We start from the raw sequence: 16744 nt of genomic DNA on the forward strand, positions 1-16744 counted from the left end.
AAAGGAAAAGGAGGAACTTTCTTAACACATAATGAGCATTAAAGAAAACATCCACTGGTAATATCATAATTAGGAGCAACTGAATGCTTTCCCTTTAGGATACAGAACAAAATAAGGATGTCTGCACTGGTTACTTCTATTCCATGTTGAAAGAATATACAAAATAATTATGTTCTCCATTTTAACATGAAAATTTCAAAAAAGGAATTAACAAAATAATTTCATTTACAATAGCATCAAATGGGATAAATAGATTAGTATGAATTTAATAAAGATGTGTAAGTCTTGTACATCAAAAACTTTGTCTTTGTTAAAAGGAATAACAGGATGTAATGAGAAGCATCATGTATATGGCTTTAAAATTAATATTGTTAGCTTGACACTAGGACATACATTTATCTATAATTCAATGAAATCTCTGTCAAAATTCCATTTTCATTCTTCACAGAAATGTAAATAGAATCCTAAATTTCACATGGAGTAAAAGAAAAAAAAAAAAAAGACTCCAGATAGCTCAACCAATCTTGAAAGAAAGGAACAGAGTTAGAAGCATCACATAATCTGATTTAAAAATATGTGATAAGGCTGTGGTAATTAGAAAAACATGCTAGAATCAGCTGTTCCATATCCACAGTTTTAGCAAACCACAGATTGGAAATATTCAAGAAACACATGCAGTTGTTGGGGTGTGGGTGTTTGGTGCAGTGATTGAGATGGCACTTGGGACACCCATCCCATGTCAGAATGCCTGGACATGTCTCCACTCCACTTCTGATTCCAGCTTTCTGCTATTGTGAACCCTGGGGGAGGGGGAGGGACAGCAGTCAACACCTCAAGTAGCAGAAGTCCTGATTTTCATGTGTGAGACCTGGATTGGGTTCTGTTCTTCTGGCTATAAACTGGTTCAGCTCCAACTGTTGTGAGCATCTGGGGGAAGTGAACCAGGAGATAAGATCTCTCTCTCTCTCTCTCTGTCTCCCCCTTTCCAAATAAAATTAAAATAAATAAAATTGTTTCAAAAATTATAGCTGTATTAAATATTGACACTTTTTTGCTTATTATTCCCTAAAGAATACAATATAACAACTTTAGAGTTGATTTTTAAGGTATTATATGTAATCCAGAGATCATTTAAAGTTTATAGGAGGATTATTTAGTTTTTGTGCAAATATTTACCTTTTAAGCATCTGTGCATTTTAGTATCATATACAGTCCTGGAATAAATACCCTGAAGATAACAAGGGATGACTATACTGGCAAAAAACAATTTGACCAAAGACCATGATAGAGAGCCTCAAAATAAACACAAACATTTATGGTCTATTGATTTTCAACACAGATGCCAAGAATACACAACAGAGAAAGGACAGTTCTTTTAACAATCAGTGCTGAGAAAATTGGATATGCACATGTAGAAAATGAAATTGGACCCTTATCTCACACTATATACAAAAAGTCAACCAAAATAGATTAAAGACTTAAACTTAAGACCTGAAACTGAAAATCTGGATGGAAACATAGAGGAAAAGCTCCATGACATTGGAATGGATAATGATTTTATTGCCAAAATCAAAAGCAACTAAAGCAAAATTAGACAAATGGGGATTCCAACAAGCTAAGCAGCTTCCGCACAGAATATAAACAATTAGAGTAAAAAACCATCCAACTCAATACTCTAGAGAAAGCATTTTCAATCCATACATTTGATCAGGTGTTAATATCAAAATATATAAGCAAATCAAACAATTGCAAAAAATAAATAAAATGCACAAAGGAAATGAATAGACCTATCTCAAAAGAAGACATACAAACGGCCAACAAATATAGACTTTAAATGTTCAATATCACTGATCACCACGAAAATGTAAATTTAAACTATAATGACGGGAATAGGCATTTGGCCTAATAAAAAGGAATGTCTGGTTTTGATTCCAGACTTGGGCTCCTGACTGTGTCTTCCCACCAAAGCAGACTTTAGAGTATAGTGCAGGTAACTCAAGTAATTGGTTTACTGCTACTCACATGGGAAATGTGCATTATGTTCCCAGATCCAAGCTCTGGTTCCAGGCTGGTCCCAACCAATGTAGGCACTTGCAAAATGGACCAGTGGATGGAGGGAGTGAAGGACGGCTCTCTCTCTACTTTCATCAACCCACCCCTTTCTACCTCTCAAGTTTTGCTTTAAAGATTTTACTTATGTATTTGAAAGGCAGAGTTACAGAGAGGTGGGGGTTCACTGATTCACTCCCAAAATGGCCTCAATAGACAGGACTGTGCAAGGCTAAAGTCAGGAGCTTCTTCTGGGTCTCTCACGTGTGTGCAGGGGCCCAAGTACATATGCCACCTTCTACTACTTTTCCAGGCACATTAGGAGGGACATGGACTAGATGTGGCGCAGCCAGGACTCGAAGCAGTGCCCATATATGGTACTGGCATTGCAGGTGGAGGCTTTATCTGCTGTACCACAGTGCCAGCCTCTCCATCTCAAATTTTTAAAATATTTTAAACCACAATATCACCTCACACCTGGTCAGTTGGCTCTTACTAAAAATTTGAAAGATGGGGCCAGTGCTGTAGCATAGCAGGTTAATGCCCTGGCCTGAAACGCCCGCATCCCATACGGGCACCAGTTCGAGTCCTGGCTGCTCCACTTCCGATCCAGCTCTCTGCTATGGCCTAGAAAAGCAGGAGGAAGCTGGCCCAAGTCCATGGACCCTGCACCCACTTGGGAGATCTGGAAGAAGCTCCTGGATCCTGGCTTCGGATCGGCGCAGCTCCGGCCATTGTGGCCAACTGGGGAGTGAACCATCAAACGGAAGACCTCTCTCTGTCTCTGCCTCTGCTCCTGCTGTCTCTGTGTAACTCTGACTCTGTGTAACTCTGACTTTCAAATAAATAAATAAACCTTAAAAAAAAGTTGAAAGGCAAATATTGGTGAGGATGTGCAGAAAGGGGAACCTTCATATACGTCTTGGGAATGTAAATTAGTATAACCATTACAAAAAAATAAAAAGGTATGAAATTTCCTCAAGAAACTAAAAGTAGAATTAGCATATTTTCATGCAAGCCCAATGCTGGGTGCATATTATAAGGACTTGAAATCACTGTGTTCGAGAGCTATCTGAACTCCCTTGTTCACTGCAGCACTATCCAAAACTGAAACATTGTTACAACCTAAGTGTTCTTCAATGGGTGAATGAATAAAACATGCCATACTACAGAATGGAATACAATTTATCCTTAAAAAAAGAAAAATATCATTTGCAACAATTTTGCTAAACATGGAGGACACTGTGCTAATAAACCAGATGCAGAAAGAAAAATACTCACCTTAAGCCGGCGCCGCAGCTCTCTAGGCTAATCCTCCGCCTAGTGGCGCCAGCACACAGGGTTCTAGTCCCGGTTGGGGGCGCCAGATTCTGTCCCGGTTGCCCCTCTTCCAGGCCAGCTCTCTGCTGTGGCCAGGGAGTACAGTGGAGGATGGCCCAACTACTTGGGCCCTGCACCCCATGGGAGACCAGGATAAGTACCTGGCTCCTGCCATCGGATCAGCACAGTGCGCTGACCGCAGCACGCCGGCCGCAGCGTGCCGGCTGCAGTGGCCATTGGAGGGTGAACCAATGGCAAAGGAAGACCTTTCTCTCTGTCTCTCTCTCACTGTCCACTCTGCCTGTCAAAAAAATAAAAATAAAAAAATAAAAAATAAAAAAAAATACTCACCTTAGTTAAATGTGGAATCTAAGAGAGCTGGACTTCCAGAAGGAGAGAATGGGAAAGCAGTCACCAGAACCTGGAGCTGGGAAGAAGTGACAAATGGGAAAGAGGACATATTGGTCAAGGGCAGAAAGGATCAGTTAGATAGGGGGAGTAAGATTAAGTTATCTGTTGTACAGCTTTGCAACTATCATTAGTAATAATGCACTGCATATTTCAAAATTACTAAAAGAGTTGAGGTTAAATATTTCATCACAAAGAATGATAAGCATGCAAGTTGATGGATAGAATAGTGAACTTGATTTAATAATTTTATAATGTATCCTATAATATTGTATAGACCCTATTAATGTAAATCATCACTGAATGTCAATGTCATTTAAAAATGTTTTGAAAGATCAGAGTTAACGAACTCAAAAGGCCTCCATACATAGCCTTGGCAACTCATGACAAGAGCCTAGGGTGATTACTGAGGCCATAAACAAGAGCGTCAATTTGTTAAGTCAACAACAGGAGTCACTGTGTACTTACTTCTCATGTGAGATCTCTGTCCTAAATGTGCTGTACATTGTAATTTAATGGTATAACTAGTACTCAAACAGTATTTTACACTTTGTGTTTCTGTGTGGGTGCAAACTGTTGAAATCTTTACTTAATATATGCTAAACTGATTTGTATATAAAGATAATTGAAAATGAATCTTGATGTGAATATAAGGGAAGAGGGAGTGGGAGAGGGGAGAGGTGTGGATGGGAGGGAAGTTATGGGGAGGAAAAGCCATTGTAATCCATCAGCTGTACTTTGGAAATTTATATTCATTAAATAAAAGTTAAAAAAAAGAAATATGCTGTGTGTCACTGGCATATGAACAGACATTAAGATCAATCAGTAAAATGTATAGCACAGAAAAACACATAATTATGGTCAACTTATTTTTCTGGCTGTACTAAGGCAATTCAAATGGGGAGATACTACATTCAACATATTAAACAAGAACAACTGGATATCCAGATGTAAAAGAATTAAATTCAACTTGTTTCTCACAACATGCACGAAAATAAAGTGGAAATTGCACAAGCTTATATATATGAGATAAAAGCATAATAGTCTAAGAATAAATTGTAATGAATATGAAGTATAAAATAATGACATACAATCATGACTTAGTTAGGCATTGGTTTATTTAGACATGATATCAAAAACAAAAGCTAAAAACTAAAATAAATAACATTTTATTTAAATAGAAACTTTTGTTTTGAAAATTTATCATCAAGTGAAAATCTAATTCCAAAAAATGGAAGATAACTGCAAATTTTTTCTTAAGAATTCTCTGCATAATATATAAAAAATTTCCATAGCTCATAACAAAAGGACAAAAGGACAAATAACCAAACTCAAAAAAAGGACAAGGAGAGGTCCGTGTGCAGTGCAATAGGTACAGCCTCTGTTAGCAATGCCAGAAACACATACTGCAGTGTGTATGAGTCCTACCACTGTGTTGCTGATTCACCTTCCAGTTTGTGTGCTATGGCCAAAGTACTTGGGCCTTTGCCACTCATGTGGAAGATCTAGAGGAGTTCTGGGATCCTGGCTTCAGCCGGGCCAGTACTCAGCAGTTGGCAGCTATTTGGGGTGTGAATCAGCAGATGAAAGTTTGATTCTCTCTCTCTCTCTCTCTCTCTCTCTCTCTCTCCCCCTCTCCCTCTCTCGACTTCTCACTCCCTCTCTCTCCATTTCTCTCTCTGTCACTCGGCATTTAATATAAACAAAACTCTGCTTACAAAGTATAAACAAATAGATGCATGCAGTTGACTTCAATAATAAAAAAAAGGGCAAAGGAATCAGGCAAATATTTCTTCAATGAAGACATAAAATGCCCAATAAACATAAAAAGCTGTTAGTCTATAAGGAAATGCAATCCAAAATCACAATGAGATACTATTTCATACTCATTAAAATAATTAAAACCAAAAAGTCAGATAACAGTAAGTGTCGATGAAGGGATTAAGAATTTGGAACCATTATCATTTTTTGTTTGGAATGTAAAATTAAGCAGTCAACTCTGGACAAGTTCAAGGTAAATGTATCATTACAATATGATCAAGTGATATTGCTCCTAGAAACACATATGAAAGAAATGAAACCATATTTGCACATGAAAAGCTGTATACAAATGTTCATAGCAACATTATTCCCAATAGCCAAAAAGTATACATAACCCAAATGTTTACTAAGTGATGAAAGGATGTGCTATATCCGAATCATAGAATATCATTAGTCAAAAAAAGGAATGAAATACTGATACGTACTGAAAGATGAATGAAACTTGAAGATATTTTTCTATGTGAAAGAAGCCACAAAGAAATACACATTATATGATTTCAGGTAAATGAAATGCTCAGAATAGTCAAACATCTACAGACAGGAAGCTTATTAGTAGTTTCCTTAAAGGTGGGTGTGACAGGACTGGTGAGTGACTACTGATAGGCAAAGTTTATTTCTGTAGCAATGAAAATGCTCTAAAACGGATCTTAATAGAAATCTCACAATTTGGGCCGGCGCCGCGGCTCACTAGGCTAATCCTCCACCTTGCGGTGCCGGCACACCGGGTTCTAGTCCCAGTCGGGACGCCGGATTCTGTCCTGGTTGCCCCTCTTCCAGGCCAGCTCTCTGCTGTGGCCAGGGAGTGCAGTAGAGGATGGCCCAAGTGCTTGGGCCCTGCACCCCATGGGAGACCAGGAAAAGCACCTGGCTCCTGGCTCCTGCCATCGGATCAGCGCGGTAAAAAACAAAAAAAACAAAACAAAAAAAAACACAATAACAATCAACAACAACAACTCACAATTTGGCTAATACACTAAAAAACTTTGAATTACATACTTTAGTTGGTTAAATTTTATAATAGAAGAAATACTTCAGCGCAGTTATTAAATATGGTGGTGCTTTTTATAATGATTGCTACGAATTCCAGATTTTAATTTTAATGCATTAATTGGGGGACAAATATCTGAAAAATAACTGAATACTACTGCATCCTTTGACCTATACATAATCTTCTTCTTCTTCTTCTTTTTTTTTTTTTTATCGACAGGCAGAGTGGACAGTGAGAGAGAGAGAGAGAGAGAGAAACATCTTCCTTTTCCATTGGTTCACCCTCCAATGGCCTCTGTGGCCAGCTTGCTGCGGCCGTTGCACTGCACTAATCCGAAGGCAGGAGCCAGGTGCTTCTCCTGGCCTCCCATGAGGGTGCAGGACCCAAGGACCTGGGCCATCCTCCACTGCACTCCTGGGCCACAGCAGAGAGCTGGACAGGAAGAGGAGCGACCGGGACAGAATCTGGCGACCTGACTGGGACTAGAACCCGGGGTGCCCGCGCCGCAGGCAGAGGATTAGCCTGTTGAGCCACGGCGCTGTCTATATTCTTCTTTAATCTATCTCAGAAATACATTGTTGCTTTCATTGTAGTTTTATAAGGTTTATCCCTAAATATTTAATATTTCTAAAGCCATTGTAAATGATGTTTATAATTTCAGTTGCTCATCATTGCTAGTTTACAGGAATACAATTTATTTTTCAATATTTATCTTGCAAAATATTATTAAAGTATCTTATGATTGCGAGAATCTTTTTCTAAACAGATATGGGATTTTATGCATAGATGAACATGTCATATGCAAATAAATGCTGTTGTTTCATATTTTATATTATACCACTTAATTTTTTTCTTAACTTTCTGACTAGAACATCCTTTAAGCCTGGAAACTTGAACTCATTCTGGGTCTCATGTGGGTGGAAGCGAAGGGGTCTAGGTAACTGAACCATCTGCTGCTTTCTGCTAAGGTGTACAATAGCAGGAAGCTTAGTAAGAAGTGGAGGCAAGACTGAAACCCACACAGTCTGATGTGGCATGTGGGCATCCCAAGTGGTGGCCTAACTGCTGCTCCATAATGCCTGCCCCACTGGAAGCACTTTTGAAAATAAGTTTGAAGTAACTACTACATATCAAAGCTATAGCCTTGATGTTCAAAAAGGGAAAATATAGGGAGTCAGAAGGATCACCAGCACACAGAAGTCCATAGCAATTCTGAAACCTAGCCAGCAAAAATATGATCTCAAAGCCTTCTCGTCAGAAAGATTACCTCTTGAGTCATCTTTCCTTTAGAGTTGAGGGGGGTACCAAAGTCCTCTTTTCCATTTTATAATATCTCCAGATCTTTCCGTCCAACTGGAGATTTTTCTAAATATCTAAATCTGTTAAAATCTTTCTCAAACTTCTTCGACTCTGATGGAAACCTGCTTCTTTAGACATTAGTCACACTTGTAGATTTCTTTGATAAGCACTTTTCTGTGTCTCTATTTTGAGTTTCTGATGAAACACCTGAGGGAAAACACCTTTAAGATTCCTAAAATTCCTATTGAGAAGGTGTATGAGACATGCCTACATTCTCTTCGGAGAGCTTTTTATTTGACGTTACAGCACCTTGAAACACTGCTTTTGATCCTCCTAAGATATTAACAAAAAATTTTATACTCACAACCTGGGTTTTATTTTTCTTTCAAAATCTATTGCTTAACTTTAGCACTTGACATCAACAGACAGAATTTTCAAAACCATCAAGTTCATCTTCATGTTTAAAAATACTTAATTTATCTCTCTTTTCTTAAATTTCATATTAAAGAGCAAGAAGAAATCAGAGAGCACATTCAAAACATAGATTGGGAATATTCTTAGTGAGATCATCCTGTCCCTTAGATGCACTTTCTACCTTCAACACGATGACTTCTTTCCATGTTACACTTTCTGCCAGTGCATCACAAGGTTATCCCTCCTCCAATCTTCAATACCATTTACTTAATTTCTTTAAGGGTGTTTTCACCTTTCCCTAACAACCTGTAAAGCCCACTGCCTGGTGTCATGGCCATGCCCACATTGTAGCTTTTTATGGTGACAGCACTCTGCAGCCAGCATCAACTACTTGTGTCTATTAGATATCTGCTGCAGTACAGTGAATTATCCCCAAATTTAGAAGTTAAAAAAAAAAATCATTTCACAGCATCTAGGAATGGCTTGGTTGGATGGTTCTTGGAAGTGAATTACTTATAAACAGTGTATACTTGTATTTTTTTCTCCTCACTTTTATCTGTTCAATCACTCTTTTAATTGGGGAATTCATCTACATTTAAGATAATCATTGGCAGATTATGTCTACTAATGCCATTCTGTTACTTATTTTGTGTTTTTGTGGTAGTTCTGTTATTTCTTTCTCCTTCTTACAATCTTGCATTGTGATGAATTTTCTCTATTAGTGTGTCCTGATTCCTTGCTTATTATTTTTGGTGTATCTATTATAGGTTTTTGCTTTATGGTTACCAAGAGACATAAAAGAAACATTTTGACTATAACAACTCATTTGAAATGATATTTATAGCAAGTTAACATTGATCATAAAGACAGGAAAAGAACCAAAAGAGAAAGTATTAACAAAAAATCTTTATATTTGGACTCAGTTACTCCTTACTTTTTGAATTTTTGATGTCCCATTTTAGATCTTATTAGTGCCTATCCTGAACATATCCATACATGTTTTATGTTTTTAAATTGCTTGGTTTAGACACCATGGTCACAATATTAGTATAGTTGCATTAACAAATGGGTTCATACATCCAGATGTTTGATTCTTATTTGGTAGTGTCTGTTTCTTTTGGTTTGAAGAACTCCTATTAGTATTTTTTTTTATAGGATAGGTTTTTCTCAGCTTTTGGTTGGGGATATCTTTATTTCTCCATTTCTAAATGATAGCTATATTATTGTACCTACAATATTCCTGATGGCATGCTTTGGTGTTGTTTAATTTTGTTTTGTATTTTTTTCAGCACTGTGTGAATATCCCATTCCTTCCTGACCTGCGAGATTTCTGCTGAGAATTCCACACTGTAGTTAGTGGGGACACCCTTATGTATTATTTCTTTCTTTTCTCTTGCTGCCTTAATAATCCTGTCTTTGTCGATAAGCCATGAGAGTTTGCTTATACTGCCATCAGGTAGACTATACTGAGCTGATTCTGATTGGTGACTGTGGTGGAATGAGAAGGCCATACCATGATGGCTGCTGGCAAGCGAGCATCAGTTACTCAGGAATGGCTTTTTTTTTTTTTTTTTTTTTGACAGGCAGAGTGGACAGTGAGAGAGAGAGACAGAGAGAAAGGTCTTCCTTTTGCCGTTGGTTCACCCTCCAATGGCCACTGCGGCTGGCGCGCTGCGGCCGGCGCACCGCGCTGATCGATGGCAGGAGCCAGGTACTTATCTTGGTCTCCCATGGGGTGCAGGGTCCAAGCACTTGGGCCATCCTCCACTGCACTCCCTGGCCACAGCAGAGAGCTGGCCTGGAAGAGGGGCAACCGGGACGGAATCCGGCGCCCCGACCGGGACTAGAACCCGGTGTGCCGGCGCCGCAAGGCGGAGGATTAGCCTAGTGAGCCGCGGCGCCGGCCGGGAATGGCTTTGAAACCCACCAGGCAATGGAGCCTGCCTGACAACAGGCTGTGATTGGATGGCTTCGGAAACCACATGGCAACAGAGCCTGCCTGGCAACAGGCTGTGATTAGATGGCATCAGAAACTGCCTGGCAACAGGATGTGATTGGTTTGGGCATAGAATGCCCCTTGACCGGATTGGCTGCCTTGGCTATATAAGCTGCTATAGCAACTGAAATAAATGAGTCTGCAGGCTGCTGCCTCTGGTCTGCTTTCACCAAACTCCTGGGGTCTGTGTGGTGACTCTGTGTCTCTTGCCCCCACCACACTCCTCCTCTTAGAAGAATCCACAGCAACAGGTGATCTTTGACATTTTTGTAACTGAATATTAGTGTCCTTCTCTAGATTTGGGAAATCTTCGGTTTCATTGAATAAGCTTTCTCACTTTTGGAATTCACAAGTACTTCTTAAACCCCAGTAACCCAAATCACTACTGCTTTAGTGATGTCACAGAATTCCTATAAGCTTCTTCATTTTTTTTCTTTTATCTTTTCCTATTGTGTATTTTTAAGTAGCCTGTCTTCTATCTCACTAATTCTTTCTTCTATTGGATCTAGTCTGCTATTAATTGTCTTCTATCACATTTTACATTTCACTTGGTATATCTCTCCACTCAGGGATTCCTGTTTGATTTTTAAAATTATTTCAATCTCTCTGTTAATGTACTTACTTATACCCTTGTGATTTCTTCCATCTCATAATCAGGCTTTGTTTGAGCCTATTTTTCTGGAAGTTATAAACAGGCTACTTATTTTCTCTAAACCTATGGCAATCGCCACTATTTCAGCATTAGATAGTGCCCTGCCACCAGGTGTCCTGTTTCCACATGGTGTCTTGTTACTACTTCAGCAGTAGAGGATGACCAAGCCCAATTTTACCACAAAGTCACAGCTAGCACATTTTCCAGGATTATCTAGGGGAGCATCTTAAAGGGGTGTGGTGTGTTCCTAAAAACCCCTTCATAGGGCTGAATACCACACACATGGATGGACTTATGGATAAGGGGCTTTGTGTCCCAGTATCTTCATCACCATAGTTAAGGGCCAAACACTGGATACCTTCTAGATAACCACAGATAAATCAGAGAACCTCACTGAGTTAAACCAAGCATGAATGAAAACAGCTAAACTCCCCAACTGATAGCCCCTACTGTCATGCTTATATTATTCACCAGATAAGTTACAGTTCCACATTGACAGATTCTACCACCTTGTGCAGTTGTAGTTTTCATTATCCAAAAATGTTCTCTGTCCACTTCCTTTGTGACATTTTATTTATAAGTGTGCCAGTTAATTTCAAAAAATTTGGAAATTCTCTAGATATTTTCTCACCTCAAGTTCTAGATTAATTTATTTGCTTTCAAATAACATAATTCATATGATTGAATATCTATACTGAGATTTTAATTTCTAGATGAAGTCTGTCCTGATAAATGTTCAGTGGGTACTTGGGAAGAATGTGTATTCTGCTATTATTGGAAAAATAGTTTTATAATATCAATTAAATAAAGTTGATGATAATATTTTTCAAGACTTTATCCTTACTGATTTTTGCTTTCCTTAATATATCAGTTCTTTTTTGAGACTTCATTTATTTTTAGTTCAAAAGCAGAGTGACAAAGAGAGGGAAAAACAGACAAAGAGGGAGAGGGAGAGAGAGAGAGGGAGGCAAAGAGAAAGAGAAAGAGAAGCAGGGAGGAAGAGAGGTAGGAAGGGAGGAAGGGAGAAAGAGGAAGAGAGGAAGAGAGAAAGAAAGGGGGGGAGAGAGGGAGAGAGGGAGAGAGGGAGAGAGGGAGAGAGAGAGAAAGAGAATTTTCTACCCGTTTGCCTACTCTTTCAAATGCCTGCAAACAGCCAAGGCTAGGCCAGGCTGAAGCCAGGAGACTGGAACACCATCTTGGTCTTCCATGTAGATTGTTGGGACTCAAGTCTCCAGGTCTTCATCCAGTATCTTCCAGTGCACACACTAGCAGGAAGCTGGATCAGACACATAGGTGTGTCTTGATTCTGGGCACACTGATATTGGTTCCAGGCATCCCAAGCTGTTACCTAATGTATTATACCATAATATCCACAACTCCTCAATTTTAGAAAACAGTTTTATTTAAAAAAAAAAAAAACTACTTATAGAGACAGGTCTTAATCATAGAGCCACTGTGGGGACAGGATTATCAAAAGCCATGAGGACAGCTGCTACCCAAGTGTGTCTGGGAGGCAACCTACTGGATCTGGATGGTAGAATAGTGAGCCAAAGACAATACTCTAGCCTCTAGTTGTAGACTTGCTCAGAACTTATTACTACTTTCTTCCTCACAATTTCTGCCTTTTGTAAGAAGAATGTATATCCTGCGGTCCTGTCCAACCATTGTGCTTCGGAAGCACATAATTTGTTTGATTTCACAGGTTTGAATTTACCTCAAGATGAATCATACCTTTATTCACACGCTACTTGATTTAGGTGATGTTCAGATGAGATGGGACTTTAGGCTTTTTAATTGATACTAGATCCAGTTAACACTTTTGAGGCTACTGAGATGTAATGATTATTTTTGCATAAATTTTGGGAGGCCAATAAATAATGCTAAGATGTGAAGGTTTGTATTCCAACACAATTTATATGGTGATATCACAACTCTCAAGATGATTTCATTAGGAGGCAGGGATTTAGGGAGGTGATTAGATCTGAAGGTGGAGAAATTCTTATATGCAGAATAGGTACTCATAAAAGATGTCCCAGAGGGCTACCTTACCCCTTCCACCATGTAAGAAAATATCACTGATTTCCCATAATGCAGGATCTCACCAGACAGAAAATCTGTCTTGAGCTTGAACTTTCCATACCCCAGAACTATGAGAAAATACATTCATTCTTTATAAGCTATGAAGTTTAATGTATTTTGTAACAGCAAACTAAACAGGCTAGATGTCCACACTGGCCCTGGAAAGCTTCTGAATGATCATCAATTTACTATCTGAGCCTTGCCCTGGAAGTCATAAGCCTTCAGTAATCTTAAGAGTTTCCAGTTATTCCACACAGATTTTCATAGGGCAGTCATTGGGTCATTGGCTAAGTGGGAGATACATTCTTAGAAGATACATTCTGCAGTGTATGTAGAATCCTCTCTTGCCTTACTTTTAGGTTCTATCAGATTTTGTTGAATCTATTTTAAAACTTAAGCTTTAGGTGCACAATCATAAAAACCTTAGGATTTCATGAATGACAAGGCCACATATTGTTTTGTAATGAGCCCACCCCGTCATATCTGAATATATACTGAGGCAACTTAGCATGGGGTCCCAGGGAGCCACTGGACAGGACTGGTCATCAGAAAATCCAAATGAGTACAAGGTTGGAAATTTTACTCTCATCCTCTGACCTCTAAGGAAGGAGGCAGGGCTGGGAATTAATCCTATAAAAACTCTTCAACAAGAACATCTTGAGAGATTCTAATTTGATTGACACATCCATGTGACAGAAGGGTGACATACCCCACTCCACAGGGACAGAAGCTTCTGTATGTGGTTGTTCATTTTTTATCCTTTTGAACTAGTGAACACAAGTGGTTTCCTCAAATCTGTGAGCTGTTGTATAAATCTATCAAATTGGAGAAGGGAGTTACAAGAATTCTTCATTTAAAACTCATTGGTCAAAAACATGGATGCCACTTGTGACTGGCACCTTATGTGAGGGTAAGCTGTGAGACTAAACTGAAAACTATGGGGTCTGGCGCATAACTCTGTGGTTAGTGTCAGAATTGAGTTGCATTATTGAATACTCAGTAGATGTTCACAGAGGATTAAAAAAATCAATGCATGTCAGAAAAAAACCCAGGCAGGCATTTGTAATTATAACTAATTTGTGTATCTCTTGGTTATTTCTTGGTCATTCATGACAGGATATTAATTTGTTAATTTCAACTTTTGCCTTTTAAATTTTCTCTATTCCTTGTTTATTTTTCATTTAATTGGTTTCCTTTTATTTTATTGATTGATATGATCTCATTTCTCACTGGCTCAGCATAGCTCGTGACCAAGGAAACAATGGAAACAATCTACCAATTGCAGCTTTGCAGCTCTGTCTGCTAGGATTGCTGATGATACAAAATCTGTCTCAGTCAGTCTAAGCCAAAGACAAAAACATCACTGTAATTTAAATAAATATAATTATTAATAATAGCATATTAATTATAAGGGTATAAGCAGAATTGTACAAAGTAGTCCGTGGTTGAAAGAACAGTAGTAAAAACTTCAGGGAACAAAGAAACCCAAACTATCCATAGGCCTGGTTGTGAGATCTTGTTGCAGAAAATGTATTCACACTGTTTGGAGGAGATTTTCTTTCTTTTTTGGTTGCCTGGGACTATTGCCATAAGAGTGAGACATGCTTCTCTGAGTTGCAGGTATACAGATATTTGGTAGGAGATACGTAGAGTGAATCAGACCCATGCGAACCTATTTGCAAACATTGAAGGGAAGGTCCTGAGGTACACAATGTTCACTCAGGGGTGCCGCAGTGAAGTGATCTCCGGCCTGGAAACCAAAGCTACTATTTGCAAAGGCATTGTGTGCTCTAGGCACATGGTTTGGAAAGGATGTCACTGGGTGTCCCTGCACATAGATGTCCCTGAGAATAAAGTAGTCAGAGTAAAAAAATTTTTACTGGAATGAAACAAAGAATGTCCTTTTCCCCGCAATGTTCATCCAGTACCCTCTATTCTCATAGTTTAATTTTTTGCCCAGCACATAGGAATACTTATACTGTCAACTTCCCTCATGGCAGGTAGCTGTGGGTGAATTCTAATCTAAGAGACAATAAATTGCAAGTGTCACACATTCATATATAAATCTCATAGGAATTATACTAAAATGAAGATTTTGGCCAAGTTCTGTTTAAAAAAAGGCTGAATTGTAAGAACTCACAGATAAAGTCAAATGCAGTTTCTTCTGCTGTATCTTTTAGAACAAAGTTGCTAACCACATCAACTCTCCCCAAATGAATAAGAGGGTGAAGAATAGGAAGCAGACTCTGGGGAGGAGTTAAAATTTGATCAAAGGATCATCCCAGATTTATTTATATTTTATGTTGGCCTTTGGATTCATTTTAGATCACAGCCATATCTCAGTGAAAAAGAGCTAAACAATGTCTAAGGCACAATATGTTGGATCCAAATAACAGAAGAAACAGTCTGAGACAACCTCAGCTGCTTGATATGAGAGAAGTGGGGATCACAAACAATAGAACTACAACATCATAGTTTGTAAATAAACTCTTCCCAAATCTGACTGAGGGCTGAGCTATAAAGGGGTGTGGCCAACTTCAGGCCCTAAATAACCCAGAAATGCAATCAGAAAGTAGAATAAATGAACTCAGATTTCATCTTCTACCCAGGAGTCCAAACTAATTTTGAAAATAATACCAATAGTTTTCAGTCTGATAAAAAATATAAATGTTTAAGAAGTTTAGGAAAACTCAGACAAGTATTAATAAACCAATACACATACACATAACCTCCTGGGATCATATATGAAGAAAATATCTAGAAAGCAACAGGGAAATATGGTTAGAACATTTTATTGAAGTGGAGAAGAATTTACACACTGGTTAACTTATGAGAAATTATGGGGACCAGAGATGCAGGGATTACCTTCCCAAAGTGTTGAAAGACACTGACAGGTCATCTGGAGGTAAATTGCCCTGTAGTGTACCAGGGAATCTCTGGTTTATGTGAAGTGGCAAAATAGTATACAAAATATGCTATAAAAAGTTAAATATATATATTTAATTAACAGAACAACCACCAAATGGTATTCAGATATATATACCTAAAAATCCAACAGATAAAATGGCATTCTAAATATATTCAATTAGTGCAAAATAATGCATGAAGAATGAAAGAAATGTAAAAACCAAGGAAATGAACAAAGGCAAATAAATTGCAGAGGTAAATACAAACATATCACTAATTTTGTTAAATGTTAAAGTTATAATTGGTGAGAAAAATCTTAAAAATCTACTGTGTATGTGAAATAAAATATAATGCATAAATTGCTTGAAATTAATATTAGAGAAAACAGACTTTATGGCACAACACATAAATAGAAATAGAAAAGAAATTTAATGATGCAACAGTTATTTCTTCAAAAAAGCAATGCTCATAATGTATGGATGCATAATAAAAGCATTGAATTGGAAGGATGAAGCTTGACAGAATGGGGGTTCACATTATTACCCAGTTAGTTAAGCTACCAGTTGTGGCACTAACATTCCATAATGGAATGCTTGTTCAAGTACTGGCTACTCTGGTTCTGATCAAGCTCCCTGCTAATATGCCTGGGAAAGCAGTGGAAGATGTATCAAGTATTTGGCCTCTACCAAGCACTTGGGAGCAACGAATGCAGTTACAAGCTCTTAGCCTCAGCCTGACCCAGCCTTGGACATTGTGGACATTCAGGGAGTGAATCAGGGTATGGAAATCACTTGCTCTCTTGCCCACTGTC

General features: G+C 38.4%; 1 long non-coding RNA gene across 1 annotated transcript in view; it reads right to left on the reverse strand.

Annotated features, from left to right (window-relative positions):
• Positions 1-278: 278 nt before the first annotated feature.
• LOC149127011 (uncharacterized) overlaps positions 279-16744 on the reverse strand; it is a 552476-nt gene continuing 536010 nt past the window's right edge. Inside the window, exons 3-4 of the long non-coding RNA XR_016232097.1 lie at positions 3721-3796; positions 279-800 (exon numbers count right to left, since the gene is read on the reverse strand). This is a non-coding gene — a long non-coding RNA (uncharacterized LOC149127011). The remainder of the gene's footprint in view (positions 801-3720; positions 3797-16744) is intronic.

Source organism: Oryctolagus cuniculus, chromosome 4 (assembly GCF_051225735.1).
Source record: "Oryctolagus cuniculus isolate XC-2025 breed Fujian yellow rabbit chromosome 4, ASM5122573v1, whole genome shotgun sequence".
NCBI lineage: Eukaryota > Metazoa > Chordata > Mammalia > Lagomorpha > Leporidae > Oryctolagus > Oryctolagus cuniculus.